This window comes from Oryzias melastigma, linkage group LG16 (assembly GCF_002922805.2).
Source record: "Oryzias melastigma strain HK-1 linkage group LG16, ASM292280v2, whole genome shotgun sequence".
NCBI lineage: Eukaryota > Metazoa > Chordata > Actinopteri > Beloniformes > Adrianichthyidae > Oryzias > Oryzias melastigma.
The window spans coordinates 24148334-24160703 of record NC_050527.1 but is presented as its reverse complement, the minus strand read 5'-3'; the positions used below and the strand labels follow the sequence as shown (position 1 = coordinate 24160703).

At 36.6% G+C, this 12370-nt stretch overlaps 1 protein-coding gene across 8 annotated transcripts in view; it reads left to right on the top strand.

The window, feature by feature from the left end:
- cspg5a (chondroitin sulfate proteoglycan 5a) overlaps nt 1-12370 on the top strand; it is a 59729-nt gene that overhangs the window by 21454 nt on the left and 25905 nt on the right. The window lies entirely within an intron of this gene.

Sequence of the window (12370 nt, the reverse complement as noted above, 5' to 3'; positions counted from 1 at the left end):
CTATTGCTGAAAACGCTGAAGTAAATAGCTGAAAACGCTGAGGCTAATAACCAGATAAAATATTAGCTAAATGCCCAATTAGCCTAAAAAACGAGAAAAAACCCACAAAACTTAGGTTAGCCAAAATAGCTAGCATGTAGCTGGAAAAAACAGCTAAACTTCAAAATATCCTAAAAAGCTGAAAAAAAGCCTAAGGTGGCCTAAACGGCTAGTGTGTAAATATTAGCTAAATTGCAAAACAGCCTAAAAATCTTAAAAAGAAAAGCCTAAATTAGCCAAAACAGCTAGAATCTAGCTGAAATATTAGCTAAACTAAAATATTGCCTAAATAAATCTTAGTAAATGTCAAAATATTCCAAAAGGCTATCAGAATGCCAATTTTTAAAAATTAAAAACTGTAACTTTTTAACATAATTATGAATAATAAAAAGGCAGGAATATTATTCCAGAATAAATCAACTTAAACCTTAAATCATTTTCAATATTTTACTCCCCATAAAAAATATATTTTGTCAAAATTATACAAGTTAAAAATAACGACAAGATAACATCGGGCCATTAATAAAAACAAATAAAGTGATCTGGAGGGCCGGATATAACTACCCGGATGGCCCCGAGCCTTGACGTTGACACAATAGAAAATTTAAAATCCTGCAAAAATAATATATTAAGGTTTTGAAAACTGGAACAAACTGACAACATGTCTTTATTTTAACATTTCTGAATTCTCCTGCATTTCTGTTTCATTCTTCTATAACAGAATGCTAGTACATTTACTACAAAGTTTCAGTCCAAGATTATTTCTGCAGGATTGAATCTCAGATGTCAAAAATCTATCATGCTAATAGAGTAATTCCAAAAAATACAGTGAGAGCCACAGAACTGCTTCAGTTTCTGTGCATGGGGAGACCCGTCTGACTGTAAAACTGTGGTCACGTATCCCAGAATGCTGGCAGTGTGTCGACAGGTGGCTGCACGGCGACATTTGTAATTGGGAGGCAGCAGTCGCATTTTTACACGCCAAGGGACGGCTGCTGAAGTTTTGAGAAAAAGTTGAAATTAACCCCTTAACGTCTGAATTTATTCCCATCTATGAAAAAAGACTTTCACTTGTATTTTTTGCTTTTAAGAAAATGCTACATTTAAGTAATTTTAATACTAATTTGGCTTGTTGCATATTTGCTTGTTGCTATTATAAAAAAGATTTTGGCATGAAGCAGCTAATCTTAAAGACTCTACCGATGCCTCTCTATCGCGCAAAGGCTTTGTGATTGTTGCATAACCTTTCCAAGGTGCATCAAAGATGGCTTTTGTACGCTTCAAGGCCTCCATTCTCATACTAAAGATGAAGTGTGTTTAGACAACATATTTGTGGATTCACTTAAACGTGGAGAATCAAAGCATCTGTGGATCAAGACATCCAAATCCATGAGCTGCACACAAACCAACCGGGTTCAGGTTTATAGCTGCTGCTGATGGGGCAGGATCATGATACTCTCACTTAAATCTACTCTAACTACAAAGCCCAGATTTCCTAAAATCTAATTTGGATCTCAATTAATTAACTGTAATTCAGGCTTACAGATAGAAAAAAAAAAGTGCCAAAAATAGTTTTTTTAAACTAGCTATCCTTTCTAATTCATTCCAACTAGTTCAGGGGCAACAATTCAGCAAAGCCAGTCACTGTCTCTAGAATTTGAGTATTTTAATTATTTTTTTACTAGAAAAATCTCAACTGTGTGGGGTAAACTTCAGGGACATTCTAGTTTTCTAAAGCTCTACTAGTTTTGTTTCATTAGGGAACTTCCTTGTGGTTTTTGCATTTTATATAGAAAACATCAAAAAGACATCTCAAAACTAAGGTAACTAATCATCTGGCTCCACACAAGGTAATCTTAAAATTGCTGCACACATAATGACTTGCACAGACACAGTTTCATTAACGTTAGGGTGGACGCTGTTATTAAAGATGTCAGTTTAATTAAAGAGATTGGAAAAAGTGCCTGAATTGGAGTAAAAATGAAGTCTGAGGAAAAGGTGCCAACCTCTCATTCTAGTCTGTTACACTAGGCCATGACCTGAAATTATTTTTATTAGTGTTTGTTTACTGTTCTGTCTGGAGCTCAGAGAGTGTGTGTGTGTGTGTGTAATCCTGGGGGTTGTGTGTGCTCAGACAAGCCTCATAAGCGATCAACATTGAGAAACGGAGGAAAAAGCTCCAGTGAGCTTTCAAGTTCCACTCGATCCAGATCCTCTGAGCGTGTTTTTGACTCCAGCCGGCAGACAGCTGCAGTGATGAACCTGCATCAGGGGGAGGCTGAGGGGCATTTGACTGCTGGGCACGAGCCGTTTGTGGGTCAGTGGAGTTCTGGTTCAAACGATCACCAATATGCTTCTCTGTGTTTGAGCGTGACTTACAGTGTGTGTGTTTTATGCTGAGTTAGAACCTGACTTAATAGCGGTGAGTGTGTGGGGTTTACGCCGGTGTGTCTGTGCTTTGGTGTGCAGCATGATGAGACTGATTCAATTACAGTGAGATTGATGCTTGGACCTTAGGCCCTCAGCAGTAAAACACAGGGCCCTTTGAAGGCTGTTTGATGACCTGTGACCAGATGATTGTAACTCTTTGGTTGAAGCAGAACCCTGCATCTTTGCAGCACAAGATTCAATTTTTAACCCATTTTAGTCGAACAATAAGTGTTTTTGCATGTTTAAAATACACTATTTTAAACATTTTTACTTATCTTTAAGACCAAACAAATTAATTTAATCACATTTTCTGCATAAATTTGATAATATAGTGCTGAAACACTAAGTGAGATGTTGAAACTTTCCCGCTCAAAAGACAGACGTAACAGTAGAACATAAAGGAATCCCAGATGCTGCAGAATTGAGTGCTGCTCATTGATTTTATCCTCTGAAAGCTTTTGGCTGTAGTTTAAACACCGTTTTTGCAGATTGATTTCTCAGCATTGTTACAACAGAGCTCTCCTGAGAATCAACACACTTATTAGTTATATTCAATATTGGATTAAATTCTGACTGCTGCTTTCTATTTTTTAATTTGAATGACGTTGAGGTTCCAGCTGCATTGACTCCATGCTAAATGCTTGTGCATTGTGGAGATATATAATGGTTATACAATGATAGATGGTGATGCTGCTCAGGCACTTTCAGGGAATATAAATAATTAACTCTTTGAATTTTAATTGTATCTAAAGGTGTATGAACTCAGTCAAACATTAATATGTCAAGCATTCAAACTCTTACAGTGATTTTTCTACAAAAATTATATATTTTTTTTTCACTAAAAGATTTTCTCATAAATCATCTTTTTTATGTTTAAAACTTCAGTAAAATACCTCCTATTGGTTTGGAATGGATGAGTCATAAACTCCCAGTGGTTCAGTCCAAGCAATTTGAATTTCATGGGAAAATAAAGACAAAAAACATGAGAATCCCAAGAAACCCCAAAGAACAAAACTGTTCTTATAACCTTAAAATGTCATTGTGTATCATTTTTTGTTACACTTGTGTTAAAAATACCAAATAATGAAAAATATATATTATATTGGTTATAGGCTTATCATGTCACATGCTAATGAAACTGCTAAATATTATAATTTTCTTAAACTTGCACAGGAGTATAGCGAGAGATAAACTCAAATCCATAAGACATGCCTGCAAAGCTGTAAAAAAAATCTTTGTAATTTTTCTCTAGATTTTTGCACAGAAATGTTTGCCGTGCAATGTGTGCATTTCATTTGTGCACAAAGCCTGCAGCGTAGATTGTAGAGGGCAAGATTTGTGAACTGAAACCATCAGAGGTTCTTCAAACTTTAAAAAAACAAAGTTTGAACCAGAAAAGACGACAGTTTTTGACTTGATTTTTTTACCACTTTTGTAAACTATGCATTCACCTAATAAGGTCTTACGTTCTTAATGACAAAAATAATACATCCTGCTTGCACACTTGCTCTTTGGACTTAAAAAATATACTGTGGTTTAATTTTAAATCATTTAAATACAAAAAATGAAATTATTTAAATAAAAAAACATTTGAAAGTTGCTAAATAGATGCAAAAATATACTTTCTTTAGAAAAAAAAGATAGGATGCATGGGGTGACAGTAAAGAGGAAAGAGTGTTCTTTGAACTGTCAGTCAACAAGTAAGGCCATTAACCCTGAAGAGTTTGGGTTTATGAGTGCATATAAAAATCCTACCAAAAAGTTGAAAACAATTTCTAAAAAAATAACTCCATGTTGTTCCACTCATCTGGGACCAGGTCGCGGGGTCAAAGATTCCCATTCTTCCCTCTTAGAGAGTAAAAAGTAACCGCTGCAGGAATTAGTCTCTCTCTTGTTAATGTACACTTAATCCTAAAGCTTTTGCTGCAGAGTCATTTGCTGTTTTTTTTCCTTCTACCCTTTCAGTAAACAAACAGCAGGGACTTGTTTACGTTTTTACCCTTATAATGGTGGAAGTGATGCTAAAAGCAGCCTTAAATATTTTAAAGCAGCGCAGCTTGAAGTGGTCCTCATCAGGGGTTCATGTTTTAATTACTTGACCGCTGATGCAGTCTTTCGATGAAGCCTGAGCTCATCGAAAGGCCGGTTTAACTTCCCACAAAACTAAATACAATCATATCAACAAAGACCTATTTACAGTGTAAGCTCTCCTCTGACCACATTTGCTTTAAGAATTTGCTGGACTCCTGTTTGAAAGCATCAGTGGCATCTCCGGTGCTGGCTCTGGTGGGATGGGGTCTGACTGTGTTAGTGTCATAAATCCCTTCCGCCTCTGGAACTGCAGGACGGAGAACCATATTCGGAGAAAAGAGACGAGGAGGAGCGGAGAAGGGAATGACAGAAGATGTGTGTCAAGGCAGCAAAAAAAAAAAAGAGCTGACAAGCTGTTTATGTTCTGTTAGTGCTACAAAGAGGCAGATACAGGGGGGGAGAGAACACAAAAGAAGTGAAAACTAGAAACTATCAATGGGCCAGGAGAGGTAGAAGAGCGAGAGTGGGCAGTGGACAGAGGAGAAACTGAGTTGGAGAATGAGTCAGAACATATAACGCTTGCCAGTATGGAAACGACTGGGGCGAGCCAGGTTGAATTTACTGGTGTGTGTGTCTCCTGCAGCTTGATGTGATTAAGGGAACATTTGATCATCAACAGCAGATCGTATCCACTTTAGAGCCTTTGCTCACATCATGAAAACGCTCAAATACCCCCCCCACCCCTCACAAACACATAAAATCCTCAAGCAGAATTATAAATGGATCACAGATCGCTTTTAAATCAAAAGAGCTGAGAATGGTGGCCAGAGGTTAAAAACTTGGGGCAGTTTGTTTATGCCAAGTAGAATTTAAGAATCTTTTTTTTTTAAATCCCTGACATACAAACATGTGCACAAATTAGTTTATTGCTGATTTTGATGGTGAACACACAGATGTGTGCACACATCCTTTATAGGCAAACAAAAACACAGGAAACACGTTTTTATTGAGTTTTTAAGTGGGCGTGTTCTGATGGAAAGACCTCTAAATCCTTTGGCCTGCCCCGTTTCTGTTTTTGCCAAGTGGAACAACCTCACATAGTTCATGCTCTTATTTTGGAAGAAAATAGGTGAAAGGAAACCCATTGGGTTTGTAGGTTGATTAAACTTGTGAAGTTATGCCTTTTTTTTTTCTTTTTCACAAAATCCAACTCGAGGTTCACAGAATTTAGTTGCATATAATTTTCTATTAAAAAATGACTCAAAATTAGTAAGACGCTGAACTACATGTTTGCTGCAATGAAGTATTGCGATATTTCACTGAATCGATATTTTCTTACATCCCTAAATTGTTAAATTAAAATTTTTAATTTTAAGAGAGATTTCACAAACGAGTTGAGGACTAACCAGCAGAGGAAAGTGGAATGTCATGTTAGAACTAAATTTTGTTGCAAAACACCAAAATTCCTCACTTTCTAGATCGTTTTGTTTGTTAGGAATATACCCAATTAACTCTGATCATTTAATATGTATCGACAAGCAAACAATTACTCCCATTAACTAATAATACATTTGTTGGAAAACTGAAACCAACTGTTTTTTAACTCAGCGCACTAATATAGCTATTTGATCAGAACTTTTTTTTTTTTTTTTTTCTAATGGACACCCTGCAACCAATAAAAATCGAGCATTCACTCAGATTGTAGTATAACAGCCAATTTCTCATCTCAACGTGCAACGATTAAATCTGACGCATAAACTTAAAGTGTTCAGAGAATGAGATCTGTTGACTTTGGAGGACACTAGTGTCCAGTTAGAGAGGATTTGAGGGTTGTGGTGCGGTGCATTACTTTTGCTGGAAGCATCCGTCAGATTATGTTATTACATAAGAGTGGACATGATCAGCACCGATGCTTTATTAAGCTTTGGGTCTCAAAAATTGTTCAGTTGTGTATTTTTCTCTCTTAAATTGTCAAAGATGACAATGAAAGTTAGATGTTTTTAACTTATTATTCCATATTATAACAGTTGTAATTGCAGTAAAGGAGTGCAAACTTTCATTGTCTTCTAGTTTAAACATGAAAAGAGTTTGCACTTATGTTGTTGGCAAGTGTGGAATAATTGAATTTAGGCCACACTGTTGCACATGGCTGCGCTGCAGAGACCTGACCCTGAAGCGACACTTCCACTAACCGCCTGAAGATTTATGACTCTGTAAAGAGAAATTGGCCTCGATTGAGCAGACCCCACAGGCGACCGGCATCACCTTTACTTTCATTGTTTGAGTGTGCTCAAACCTGAGCCTCCTCAGAGCAGACCCAACCTCTTTGAGATGGTTGTTGTAGGGGAAGTGTGAGCCTGTTGCAGTTTATGGTGTTGTGACTGCACTCCAGGGATTCGGAGCTAAATGTAAATAGGCTTGGTTACAGTCAGATCTGTCATTTGCAGCTTTAACAAGCTTCACTTAATGCGTGACAGCAGGAGTGCCAGCAGTTTGCTTGCATGTGGGAAACTGCAGGAAACGTATGGATGACGAAAAGAAATGAGATAAATATGATATCAGATGCTCTGATCTGCCTGAAAATGCATGTAGTTACATGCAAACATCATTTTTAATTACAACAATATCACATTTTGTAGCACAACTAAGTAATGTTAGTACCCAATAATGTAAAATGAGTGGGAATCTTCTAATTCCAGTTTTATTGTCTTGCCTTCAAATCCCTCTTTGGTGCTCAAACTGTTGGACTAATCATTATTGGCTGATTGAATGGTCCACCTCTGTGCGCCTGCTAATAAAGTTATAATGGTTCCATCTGCACAGTGGAAGCCCCCCACAGTTATGTTTTATTTAAGCTTGTTTTTATGCACTGCAGAAGACTTAGTGTCACAGTTTCCTGACGTCATTTCAAAATGCCGCTAATAGAAGACAATAACGACTTTATATGTCATTAGAAAGCGCAGACTCAGCCTCACAGCTCCAACATAATCTCTATTCAGTCACCAACTTTCATGGAGTAAACTAATTAAGGTGCACAGTTTTGCATCAGAGTTGTACTTAGTCTTGAATTATAAACCCACTTATGAGCACACAGATCAAAGTGATGGAAAGTATGTCTCATGTATTCATATACAAACCAACTCTGATACGTATAATTATTTTGAACAATTTTAGTTACCATTCAGAAGTTCCTTAAGTCTTTCCAGAATCATGAGTGTTAGAACGTAGAGGAAGTTAGTAGTTTGAAATGTCCGAACAAGCTGAAAAGTCCTAGCACTTTATTGTTTGACCATTTTTCTATCATTTCTAAGTTTTATAGAGGTAGAGATTTCAATTGCAGAGATGGATCTAAAACAGATTTATAATATACCATGATTTTCACTCCCAGTATTACAAAAAATATATTTATGGTTGATAGTGATGAGCTTTGTCTATTATCCACAGAAATGTTGTTTATGGAGGTATGGTCACCATATTGTTCTCACAAATGGAAAAATGTCTGCTTCTTTGAGCGACAATTCGACAATGTTAAAGCCGTGCAAGTTCAACATTAAAGTTAATCATTGAGAAGTTTCTCTCCACAACAAACTTGGTCGAAACGTACTCCAAATTAAAACAATGTGCAGTTTTTAAGCATTGCTTGGCTTAATTGAAACTAACAATTCCTATTTTTTTCATTGCCGTCTTCATAATAGTTTCCTTTTTTTTTTAACTTTTGTCCTGTTTTCTTTTTTTTATCTGATGAGACAAACGTGTCACAGGCGCTCAGCAATCACTCATGACAGGCAAAGTCTTGAAGCTGCACAATGAATCTGCTTTGTCATGTGGACAAAAGAAAATGAATTCAGTTTAGAACAATGAAGAAGCTCCATAGTTCATCAGAAAAATGGTTTTCATTCAACGGTTTTCAATGCACACATCAAAACTGACTTGTTTGGTTTGTACTTTTGTGTGCTAAACAAAATGGACCACATTTACTGAGGATGTATAAAGTGTAGAAGATGACATAAAGTGCTTTCACACCACAGTAGAACTGGGTTTTCTTCCCTTTTGTGTTTATTGTGTTTGTCCTGCCCCTGTCTGTCATCACCACAAGGGCCACCAGCAGCAGCTTTGGTGGACTGGAGCTTGTATGGTACATTAATAACAAAATGTGTGAACATTTTTATGAACATATGCCTTTTATTGTAAGAATTACCCACTATTAACTTTATGTTCTAGGTTTCTGTTGTTCCAGTGGGGTTAAGGTCAGCACAATAATATAAAACATTGTGACCAGAACTTATTCTTTAGGAGTCTAATATCACTCTTTAATGGACACACTGCAGCCAATCAGATTCGAGTATTCGCCCAGACCATGGAATAAAGTAGATTAATTTACACCTGTAACTGTTGTTTTCTTTCTTTAATACTCTAATCAACATAAATATTTTTACTTTTAATTTGTAAGTTCATTATTTATTCAAAAACTAGACATTTGGTGTGATTGAGGTTTGTTTTTTATCATCCAACACAGTTTGTGGGAAACAGATGGTTAGACACTATTTTAAAAAAATATTTATTTTAATGTGTACTATGATAGCTGCATTTTTATGTGAAAAAACCTTCAAGTCGGATGGAAACTGGACTTAGATGGATAACTATAGAAATGTTTCTTCCTAAAATAAGGGACATTTAAAATCAAATATCAGACAAAACGTTTATTTTAGCTCCAATAAAGAATGTTCAAGTCTTTTGCTTAAACTTTCCAGTGGTGGATTTTGTTGCTGAAAGAGCCAAAGATGCATTTCATTCTGTTCTCAACTTTAAGTAAAGATTGGAAGGGTCAACAGTCATCTGAGGTGTTAAGTCTTGAACTGAAGCCCTTCGGAAAAAAGGATGTTTTCCAAAATCAGCTTGATGTTTTCATCTTGTGCAGCCTTTCTTTGGCTCCACAATTGGACCTCCACCCAGTAATTTATGGACCACACCCTCTAAGTGAACATGTGAACTAATGAAGTCACTAAACTATTTTAATAACCTTAGCTCATTTCATCCCAGACATCTCTTTCTTGCTGAAAGTGGTCAAAAACACTAAAATCTTTATGGTTTGTCTTCTTTAGAAGTCCAAGCGAATCAGATGGAACTCCACTTGTTTCTCTGGTTTGCTCGTAAAGTCTCTCTGAATCTGATCCAGATCTCTGCTTTTGGTGGAATCACAGTTTCCTTTTATTGAAAATAAAAGCATGCTTTAGTTCCAGCTGCTATTAGGGCTTTTGAGAGTTTCCTGCAGCAGAGCAGTGTTCCTTCGCTTGTCCTCTGGTGGCCTTTTTATCCGCACATCCAACTCTATCTGGCCGTTGCCAAATGTTTTTTTCTGTTTTTCCTCCTTTCTTGCCTTCTGTGCAGTTCTTGTTTTATAAAATCCATTTTTGCTACAGGGAAAATCTTTTAATATGTCCTCATATGCAAATCTGGGCCTTATGCTAAAATGTTCCATAAACATCCTTCGGTGCCCTCTCCTGTCAGTTGAGATCCTTTTTTTTTTAAACCCAACCTTCTGTTCACTTGTGTCTCTTCTAACCTTCTGAGAACCTTAATAAAAATTCCTCATCCACTTGTTTTCACTCCTGCTTCTCACTTCTAGAAAGTGTTAAGTGATTAAAAGTAAACGTTAAGTCATTAACGTCGCACATTCAGTCTATTATGCTCTGGATTTACTGAAACTTGGTGTCAAGGCCGGATATGGACCCAAGCGCTGAGAAACCAAACCCACCCCAAACGATATAGCCCACAAAAACAACAACAACAAATTATAAATACCTGAAAATAAAATAAAGGCTGACAAATAGACATAAAAAGCATCAACAGCCCACTAGTCACAGGATGTCTATTAGATACTTAATATACTATAGATGTCTATAGCACTCCTCTGACAACTCTATTTTAAGATGTATAGATAGGGAAAAAAAGTGGACTCTATATCAATGTTTTCATGTTCATTTGATAGTAAAAGGGGAAAAAAATGAAAACAGCACACCAAAATCACATTGATAGAAATATGTTTGACTTGGCTTTTTTATTTTCTATCAAGTAAATGATTAAAAATAACTCCAATAGACATCTAAAAATATCCAAATATTACCAGTCTACAGGTGGATGTGTAAGAATCCTCTATATGCAGAACATTATTGGTAGATAATAGAATAACAAGTAAGAAAGTAAGTAAATCTTTATTTATATAGCACTTTTCTCAGAGAGGGACTCACAAAGTCCTTCACACTGTTAAAACAAGATAACATCTGACACAAAATGACAAGGGGGACTAAAGCAGATAAAACCCAATAAAAATACTCAAGCATATAAGTAAAACAAAAGTGAACCGCTAAAGGTTCTTCTAAATAAAACTGTCTTAACTTGAGATTTAAAACATTCGACTGAGTCAGTCTGGCACAGAGACAGAGGGAGGTCGTTCCAAAGTCAGGGAAGGCGAGATCTCCCCGAGTGTTGAAATGAGTTTTTAGAACTCATAAAAGATTCTTATCAGTAGAACGTGCAGGAGTGTAGGGAGATATAGTTTGGGGTTTGTCTGTTCAAGGCTCTAAAAACAAAAATTAAAATCTATTCTAAAATTAATATGAAGGAGAGGGGTGACACGAGTGTGCTTATTGGTTCCAGTTAAAAGTCTTGCTGCTGAGTTTTGGACAAATTGGAAAAGATTAAGAGACTTTTTGTCTAAAAAAAAAGTAAAAAGAGAATTACAGTAGTCTGAACGAGAAGAGATAAATGCATGTATGATCAGCTCAAAATCAAACTGGGATAAAATTGTCTTTAGTTTAGCCATGTTCCTCAGGTGGTAAAAACAGTAAAGAAAATAGAGTTGTCTGAGATGTCCATTAGATATTACATTAGATGTCTATTAGTCAATAGACTAATAGACATTTTTAGGAATGGAGGCAGACCTTCCACAAATGTCTGTAGACATAGATGTCTAAAGATGTCTATTAGCTATCTAATAGACATTGATTGTAGATGTCTACAATCAATAGAGATAAATGTCTACTGCCAATAGACATAGATGTCTATAATCAATAGACAACGATGTCTACTATCAATAGACATAGATGTCTACAATAAATAGACATAGATGTCTATAATCAATAGACAAAGATGTCTACTATCAATAGACATCTATAATTAATGTCTCATTGTTTCCAGTGGGAAGAAACTACCCAAATGACATATTTAACGCGCAAGGCATGATGGGATCGCAATGCGATAAGCTATGGGAAAGATGTCTGCTAGAGATCTAAATAGCGATAGACCTGAATTGAAGTCTATCAGATACCTAATACATATCTATAGCTGTGAGCTTTAATAAAGCCATGATTTAGATATCTAATAGATGTGTCCGTGCCTAGAGGAAGGACACAAACTAGTGTCTTGCTTGTGCTGGTCTCAATCCCAGGAAATTTGGAGCGTAATGTCAGAGCGTTCAACAGAATACTTGTGAGTAGATCAAAGGAGAAGATAGATATGTGGATAGATGAACTGATGGTCTGATATGTATTCTGAAGTATTTTAAGGACACCCAGACTTGCCCCCCAATATTGTGCCTCCATAGTGGGGGTAGCTATATTCTGTCCTGCCCCAGTGTTACAAAGTTCAATCCACCCCTGGACTCAATACTGTTGTCTTCGCCACTTTTACCCTCCATTACTCCTCACTAAAGCCAGCAGGGGTTCTTATTAGAGGCTGCAGCCCTCTTGGCTTAACAGCAGTACGCCTCTACTTCTTCTTTTTTCTTTTTTTGGCCCAACCTAATCAGGTAAATATTGAGAGGATTTGTTAGCTGGGTGTAATGCTGCCTGACCCGGTGTACTCCTGTCTG